Source organism: Psittacula echo (assembly GCF_963264785.1).
Source record: "Psittacula echo genome assembly, chromosome: 1".
NCBI classification, from domain to species: Eukaryota; Metazoa; Chordata; class Aves; order Psittaciformes; family Psittacidae; genus Psittacula; species Psittacula echo.
Genome location: NC_137735.1, coordinates 86,907,747 through 86,917,565, shown reverse-complemented (window position 1 = coordinate 86,917,565; position 9,819 = coordinate 86,907,747).

Here is a 9,819-nt window from a genome sequence, read left to right as displayed (position 1 = left end):
AAGGTTTGCCCGAAAGGAGGCCTAAAGGTGATGGTCCCCAACCCTTGCGGACAGGAAGCCGCTTGACTCCCATCCAAAGGCTCACCAAGACATAGAACAGAATCATACAATAGTTTGGGTTGGAAGGGACCTACAAAGCTCATCTCGTCCAACCCCCCCGCAATGAGCAGGGATATCTTCAGCTAGATCAACTGGCTCAGAGCTCCACACAGCCTGAGCTTGAGTGTCTCCAGGGATGGCGCATCCACCTCCTCTCTGGGCAGCCTGTGCCAGCGTTTTAACACACTCATTGTAAAAAGTTTCTTCCCCACATCCAGCCAGAATCTTCCTCTTTCAGTTTAAAACCATCACCCCTTATCCTATTGCAACAGGCCCTGCTAAATAGTCTCTCCCCATCTTTCTTATAGGCCTCTTTTAAGAACTGAAAGGCTGCAATAAGGTCTCCCAGGGGACTCCTCCAGGCTGAACTGCCCTGCCCTGAATGGGCTGCCCTGGCTTAGCAGCAAGCCTGGGAAGAAGGGGAAACAGACGCAATGAACTGGACATGAACCATTGGTGTGAGTGCAGGGAGGGAGCCCATGAAAACGGCTCATGTGAGTGTGCAGGGGACAACCTGAACTCTTTCACTGAGTGCACACAGCGGAGTCTTTCATCTCCTATCCTGGACCGTATGCTCTTGCCATGGGCAAAGTGATAGGGAACACTCCACTGCTGGGCACTCGCAGCCAAAGTCACCCCTGACCTATCCCACTCGGCTTATGGAAGATCCATCTGCAATGCTGTGAGTCCCGAGTGCTGCTATAGTCCAGATAAGGAGAAAAACAAGAAAAATGCATGAGTATTTTTAGCTCCCATCTAACTTCTTTTTGTTGGGTTTACTATGAAAAAGGAGGAGGGGAAAGATTACTCATTCTCTGCAAAATTACTAATTCTCTCCTGAGGAGACTCAGTTCAGCCGGTTGACTCCCCCTCAGACCAACCTCGCATCCTGAGACTGAAAAGCAGAGAGAAAAGTTATGCCCCTACTTTGCACAAATAACTCCAGCCATTGGGAAGGAAACTATTTTTAATCCCTTTCTGCCTAGTACCCATCCTAGCGAAGTAACACATGGGAAACTAAACCAGGAACTTCACGTTTGCTTTCCATTGGAAAGTGTTTAAAAGCTTAAGGTTTCCACCCATTACCGTGACAAAAAGGAGTTTGCACGGTGAAGTTAGAAAGAGGAAAGGAGGCCTTTTCTTCCTTTTCTGTTTGCATCTTTTTAAATGATCAACACTGGAGAGCAGAACGATAAAATAAAGGCTTGATTGAGACTGTCCTCATTCCTGCCAGGTTAAAGAAGTAATAAGAAGATCGCTGATGCCTTCAGCATAATCAGCACAGCACACCAAACTCACATTTCCAGGGAGTCCTCTAATGAAAACAACCATCAATGAGTTCAAGCTGTACTTGCATTTCTTGTGTTTTTTACCTGTATTCCATAGTAGTGATCACTGCAATGACGGATGGAAAATACAAACTCACTGTAAGATGAAGGGTGCATCACACAAGGGACAATTGGTAGGAGACCAGGAGGAAGGCAGCTTCCATGGTCCCTGTAATTTTTGGCTTCTCTTACCAGATTCCTTGCAGGACAGGGCAGGAGTCTATTGCTACCAGTTGTAGTGGTGCTGGCACAGCACGGCGTCCTGTCCACAAGCAGCTGATTGCATCAAACAGCTCAGCCTGGCTCATCAGAGCAGCCCTCACAGGGGGAATTCCTGGGCTTACGACATCTCTGGGCAGAGGTGTTGAGGTTTAGGAGGTCTCCTAAAGGTCCCCCACTGACTGAGAGGGCTCAGCGCACTCCCCCAGGCACTGGTTGCATCATGGCCAAGAGAAGAAGGATGTTAAGCTGCCATCCTGGGTTATTCGAAGCCTCTCCTGGGGGTAACGCTGGGCTTTTGTAAGCACTGCTGCCTGTGATTACTAAAAACAACACATTGCATTCACATCTCTCACTGTGCTCAGTGGACAAGGGACTTTCTGCAGCTGTGTCTAGAGGGAAGCAGTGCCTTGTCAGAGAGCATCAAGGTGTAATTGCTGCTTCATCTTATCAGTAGTACCACCAGGGTAGATGGGGTGATGAAAGCATCCTTGCTTTGTGAGCTGTCAGAGATGGACTTCATTTGCTGTAATCTGCCCTGAACTTGTTTTGGCCACATCTCTGCAAGCTGATGGTATTATGTCAGCACCGATTGCTCCAAAAGTCAGCATTGAACCAGCTCACTTTTCAAGCTTAAGAGCACTCACATTCACATGGCATTTGCATTGGGCCCAAAGCACTGAACAAGGAAATTATTTCTATAAAGGCCTCTCCTCTTGGGAAGTGTGGTCAGATGTTATCTCCATTTAGCTGATCATGAGACAGACAAAAGGACCAGATTTTGCTGTAAAATCAAGCACATGTTCCTTTTTCTACACAGCATGAGACACTGGAAAAGGTTTACAACACGATCTGAACCTGACCAAGACAGCTGGAAGATCACAGAGCCCACACTGTTGAGCTTGGTAGCTCTCAGACCTTCTTGAGGAGCTACAGATGGTCTCTTCACATGGACCGAACCACACTGTACACCTCATGCTCCTTTTGTATCACAGAGTAGAGCCAGTTGGATGTTGGGCAATGTGTGTGACACTAACCAGATGGCCTGGCTTGCACACAGACATCAGTCATTTCATGGGACCCATCATCCTCACACCACAGGCAACAGCTTCACTTCTGGTTATACAGTGGGCCAGGGGCTCATCAGTCCCTCAGCAAAGAGGGCTGCAGTGAGGAAACATTAGAGAGCAATTCCCCTATCCTGGGTTGGAGAGATGCCTGGGAAAGAGGGGCCCTCTCAGCTGACTGAGCAGAGTCTGGGGCAGCTCTGCCATGGCATTGTGGCTGCCACCCCCTGCCAAGAGCGGTCGGATGTCTTTCTGCGTGGCACTGGAAAGCAGAGCTTTGTGCTCCGGCATCGTATCATATATCACATTAGCTGCTCAAGCAGCTCGGAAGGGACAGTCAAGATTCATTAATGCAATTTTAACATTAATTGGTAATTATGGTGGTAGACCAGTGCTGCAGGAAGCCTTTTGACAAGCACGTTCTTCCTTAGCTGATGTGCCTGGCGGGGTGAGGCTGTGTTGTTTTTCCCTTGCTTTACCCGCCAGAACCGCCCACCTCTTTCTACGAACAGAAAAAGGCAGAACACGAAGATCTGTCAGGACAGAATAAAGGAGTTCAAGGTCATTGTGCTGTCCAGTTAACAAACGAGTTTGACTTTTCCTTCCCGTTTCTTCCAGTGGCAACTAACCTAAATGCCTCTGTCTTTCTAGAGAGGTGGCTGCCTGGTTGCAAGGAGGCAGTTTTCTTCACACGATGCTTTGAAGTCTTCTGTGTTCCCTCAAACAAAGGAATTCCACAAGTACTGCATGGGCTTTTACAACTGCAAAAGTGTGTTTCCACAGCCATCAAGGCACATCCTTTCCTTCACCTCTAACTTTCTAATGCACTACAAAGCAAACTCCTCAGAGGGGAAAACAGAAAAAGAGTGTACTTAGGCAGGATGAGAGCTGTGGTGAGGTTGTAGATGGGCAGAGGAACGCAGATCAGGCTCAGTTCATCAGAAGGGACTCAACTGCATGAACCAGAAAGCAGAGACTGAAATCATGACTTGGTCACCGTCACTGTTGCGCTGTGGAATTATTTGGTGATATCTCTAAGCCAAGTGCTAGAAAGAAATCGCCCAAAATGCAAATAATCACAGGCAGCAACAGCGTCTACTTTTGCCAGCCCCCGTAACACACTGATTAGCTATTTCCTTTTCTTCCCACCAAACTGTGCCTTGCTTCTTTCAATATATAGTTACTCAACTAAAGCATTTTTTTCCCCAGCAGCATTCAACACAACAGGCAGCATATTCAATTCATTAATATTCTGACACAGCATCAAAACTAATTTTGCCTGTATTAAAACTTTAAGTTCATCTGGGGCTTTAATTCACTATAATGACACCAGGTTAAAAAATGAACCCCACCAATTTGTACGAGCAGTGTATGATGCAGACAGCGTAGTCCAAAAGCGAGCATCCCCCTCTGTAAGGGGTTGCAGCTTCTCTACGCAGAATGCCGCTGACCCGTTCCCCATATCCATCTGCTGGTGCTCCCTTCCTTCCAGGTTCAAAATCTTCAGCTTGGCTGCCACCTGCCGGTGTTCGGCCTCCTTCCTCCCGGCCATAACCGAAAAACAGAAATCACAGAAAAACCCGGAATATACTAAAAATACGAATAATACAGGCACTGCTTCCCGGCTCCCCACATTGAGCCCCCTCTAACCCAGCAGGAATAAAACAGACTCATCAAGGAGGAAAGGTGCATCATCAAGGTTGCTGAGCTTCACGGCTGAATGCAGTTTTAGACTCGGCTCAGTTTGCATCTTGCAGGCGGGAGATGCAAGGTCTCCAGAGCCAGTTTTCATTTTCAAAAGGTCAGTCAAACGAACATGCTGCTCCGTTAGGGCTTCCGTGAGTGTTTCTCCTTCAGCTTTAGGTAAAGCCTAATGCGTATTTGCTCCAGAGAAAAGCAATGAGGAAATAGGAGTTATTAGTTTTTTCCCCATTTCTTTGTCCTCTTCTCTGCTTATGAGGAAGGGAGAACATTTTCCCACTTTATCCTCTAGCACTAAACACGTTTCAGTTTTCTTGGAACATTCTGTTTTGTTCTTGATAGATACTTGAAGAGTTTCAAAGGCAGCATATGAAGTCTCTGACTTGTGTTGCTCAAAACGTTATAGAAAGAGTAGAAATGAAGCAGGGAGAGAAAAGGCTGCCTTCTCTCATGAAAAAACCATACAAACCCCTCATACATTGCCTGCTGCAATCTGGGCAATCTTGACATCACAAAACTGTGGTGCCCAAGTGTACTTTGATTCACGGCCATAAGGCAAGCCTAAGAGAAGTAATTCAGACGAAAGGAAGACGTTTATTCCACAAGCAGCGGGTGACTCTGAGGCTCAGGACTGCGTGGACACGTGCATAAGGGAAGATGCTGAGAAAAATCCATCAAATTAGTTTTCTCACATCAGCATTCATGAAAGGCAGCGCTTTATAAAGCCTTCTCATCAGCGAGTCACTGCAGCTTCTCAAGGACAGTAAAAGAACAGTGAACTTCTAACAACGACAGGGCCAGGAGATTCTTCTGTTCAAAACAAAACTCTGTGCCTCGATGTGCATCACTCAGCTGAGATAAAGGGACATTTGGGGGGGGCCCTGTCACGTCTCTAATCCACCCAGACATGCTGAAATCTTCTGTCCATCACAGGTTAAGATCAAAAAAGGCCAAGACAAGAATTGTAAAGCAACAACTTTCAGTAAGGAAGCCACAGCGAAGCCTGACAAAGCCTGGTTGGCTTTTGTCGCTCATTCCAAATAAATCCTATCAGGAAAAAACCCAAACCCGTGTCCTCCGTCTCTGGATGTAAGCATACAGAAGAGATTAGCCGTTACTAAGAATAAGACCAACGTGCACTGTGACGACAGGAGGACAACAAATGCTATTGACTGCAATTGTCCCAGTGTGAGATGAGCACTGGGGAAGTCAGTGTTTTCCTATGGATAAACCAGGACTGATCCCACCTTGCTGAGGCAGGTGGGGTTTCATCCCAGGCCCCTTCTGCATAGATGCCCCTGTGCCCAGCACACATGTACCTAGCTGGAGTTCAACATTAGAGATAAAGCTACAAATACACACTGTGAGGAGGATTTCCCCATTGTCAAAATCTGCTGCTCTGAGGTGCTGTTCCCAATGTGTAACTGCGTGCCTTTCTGTTGTTTCTGACTCAGTTACAACCTAGCACACCAGCAACTTCAGCAACCAAAATCCAAGTGAAAATACCAGCAACCTGGATACACCTATGATTTTCTTCAGCTAATCTGAAAAATCACAGCAAGCAATGCTGGAAATGGAAAGCACCGAGTGACGGGATATTCTGCAAGGAAATAAAAGCCTTGTCCAGGCAATTCCAGCTCCAAGAGAATATAAATTTTCAGCCACTGATTGTAAAAATGAAGACTCTTGGTGCTGATACACTGAAGGGATGATGTGAACTGTGTAGTTCATTACTGCTGCAATAGCACCCCCATGAGCCAGACCCCACTGCACAAGTGCTACATGGGGATCTGTTAATGTGCCGGGGATGCCCACCTTGGAACCCCTCAGAGATAGTTTTTGCCCTTTCTATCATTTGTGCATCTCCATCGCTGCTAGGTACAGGAGCAGGCTCTTGTTTTGCTGAGCTTTCTGATCTGGACCACCACAAACTTACAGCTCTTCCCTCTCCTCCAGCCACAGTAACTGCACTGGTACCTCCCTGACTGCAGAGGACACAGGAATAGACCTGTGTTTGCACAAGCTTCTGCCCCTTAAAGTGGCTGCTGTTTTGACAGATTAACTACATTGCTAGCCTACGAACAGCAGAGAAGACTGTTGTTAGCCAAATAGAAAGGTGGATAGATCTCTTTTTAATTATAACTTCCCAGAAAGTTCCAGAGTCCATTTCTATCAAACAGGAACAAAAAGAAAAATAGAGAAGTTTAAAGAATTCTGTACCAGGCAGCTTATTGCATGCTGCAGCACCAGCTCAAAACAAGCTCTTTTTGGTGTTTACCAAATCCTAAAGCTAACCTATTTTATCTAGTGCTATCAAAAACCTGGAAGCTATAAATATTACTAAGTAAATCAGATCTCCCACGGCTCTCTGCTCTCCTGACCCATGCTCATCGGCTGAGAAACGTTTTTCACATGTGAGGTCAAAAATAATTCCATCCATGGCAATGACTGCATTTTTTAACAGCCCCTGTTGCAGGGATATCCCTGCACAGAAAAAACTGGGTTTTCTGTGAATGGACTGCACTTGCCTGCTTTGGTGCGAAAGACCAGCAAGGAACAGGGTCAGCACTTCACTTTTCCTTCCTCAGGGATGAGCAGTAAGATGCGTAATGGAAGGATTAATCTGCCCGAGCAGCTTTGCAGTGCAGCACGCTCTGCTCCTCTTGAACAGACTGGAGGCAAATCTCATTTTTCCTCCCACACGGGGTATGTGCCCCAGCTTTCAGGTTTCAGTAACTTTCTTCAGGGCAGTCTGCAAAGGCAAAACATACAATGGAGTGAATCTTTCTGTAAAGTACAGCCAGCTCTGGCAACAGATACTGCTGTTTAGCAGCATTTAGCAGTTCAACAACATTATTTAAGACAGAGAATACATCTTATACTGTATCAGCTCTCAACCTCTAACCTGAGGCTTAGTGAAGAACATTACAGTAAGCTAAAATGTGTTAAATACTGCTCTACTGCACAGGCAAAGAACCCATAGTCGTGAGAGGCATGGTCTAGAATACAAATAGCAGAATTCATTCCAAACGTTACAGGTATCTGAGAAGTCAATTGCTTCACAGTCTCTAAGGTGTCTAAGGGGTTTCCTACCTTCAGTTAAAGTGTGGAGTGAGGAGGAGAAAGAACAGGACAGGATTAAATTTAAATCTCCTAAATTGAGCTAGGGACAGAATTATCCATGATAGAACTTAGCTAAGACAGAAGATCCTCTCTACTGTTGTCTTTCGTAATCATCTCTCCCTTCTTTTGTCCTTGAAAATTATATATATATATATATATATTTAAAGAGAGGGAGGAGGGCTGGTATTCAAGATGAAAATATTTTCTGTTAAGTTCTTTAGAAGTGAACTGACACCAATTTTTGGCTGGAACATGCAGTTACATACTGACCACCCAGCAGAAATGCAGTGCACTGGCAACTGCAATCCCAGCGTTGAAGCTTTCATTGCAGGTACTTGTGTGTAGAGCTTCTTGTGCCACACCAGCCTTGTACTCCATCTCTGCACCTGTTTCCAGCTCCAAATGCCAAAACCATGCGGATTAGGAGTCACTAGGAATACTTGTATCTTTTGTGCTGTTCATCCTGGAAACGTGTCATTAGTTCTACAGTCTTCTGGGTTGGAACTAGATGATCTTTAAGGTCCCTCACAAAACATCCTGTGATTCTGTAACATCTTTTTTTCCAGAGAAATGATCCAGAGTAGCTGAATTGTGTCTTTACAACACCTCCTGAAGCTCCCCCTGCATTCCTTTCACCCCTTGCATTCCTTCCCCCTTGTGAGGGTGATGTCAGGAAACAATACTTTATCTAAACATATTTTGAAATAGAGTAAAATTACTATATTTTGGGTTCATTTCTGAACAGTATTTCTCTACTACAGGTGACATACAACTTCAATACCCAGATTAGAGATACTGTCTTTCATAGTTTGCTTTGATACATTATGCTTCTTTAACCTCAGATTCTCACATACATCTCTGAAGCCTGAGATAGTTTCAGGAATTCTAACAGAAGTGTTAATCACTTGTTCAAACTACATCTGAGAAAACTTAAGTGGAGGTACCACCTGTAACATGAATGCTGCCTGCTGATTGCACAAATAACTGAGCAATTCCTCAGCCATCTCTAGTAGTCTTTCAGTTAGCTCAGTCTAATGTTTGAATCAATACTGTAGAACGCGTTATTTAAATACCATAGGTCTATCACTAAAAGGAGACTGAAATTGCTCTCAGCTTCAATAGCTTTTGTTTCTATCCCTTTATGAAGCTGTTTCATTACAACTGGTCAGCAGAGTGTATCGTGCAAAATGTCTATTCCAGATTTAATGGGACAGCGAAGGGCAGAACTCCTCTCCACACAGTTCTGCATTCAGGTTATTTTGCAAGAGTAAGGTATTTCTTTATGCCTGTGAAACCTCATTGGCTGGTAGGCAAGTATCTCCTTGGCTAGATAGCAAGCAAGCATTTACTTTCTTCTTACAGATACAGCAATCAGAAAAAGAAATGTTCCTGTATTTGCAGGAATTGCTCCTTCCTGCCACAGAGCAGAAAAATGCAAGACACACTGAACTACAGCTTCTAGCAGCCACACAGATTTCAGCCCAAGAAGTGGCATGAGAATCACTTTTCATTTGCATAAAGCCAACAGTCTCTCAGCTTCCCCACAATGATCCTGAGAGCAGGAATTTCCAAGTAAGGTTGCTTATCAAGAGCCATACTACTGATTCTGAATTTCTCTTAAAACCACCAAAAAGACAGCAGACTATCCTTCCCCAGCATAACTCATTTCAGTCAAACAAGTATTTCCACTGAAATTCTCAGGATTGCGATTGTTTCTTTTCCAGTGGTAAGGTCTACAGTCTTTCCTTAAATTTCATGGCATCTATCAAAGTATAATTACAGTATAATCATTACGCTTTTTCATTCCCACTTGTCGTGTGTAAATCTCATTTGGGCTGAAAAGCATTCGGCACTGAATTAAGAGTATTTTTGTTGTGTAAAGATAATCGTCCTTCTCTTAAAGAAGCAGTCAGTGTAAAGGTTTTTACTCCTATTCAAAAGACAGCATTATCTGCAAGCTGCATTCCCATTTCATACTTTGAATTAATTGAATTCAGACCCCAAAAAGGATGCCATTTAGCAATTCAGTAATCTATTTCCTGCAGCACCCAATTCTTCTCCCAGTCTTAAACTACCATGGAATTTCTCAATACTTCAAATATAAAACTGTTCTTCAGAACAATCCTACTGCACACTTAACGATGGACACAGCAGGATTTACTTGGACTATACGGCCTAAGACTATTGACCAAAAGTATAGAAAAAGAAAATAAACACATCAACTGGGACAACAGTTCTGGCCTTTAAGCTTTGTGGTCAGGAAAGCGTCTGGGAAGACCAGT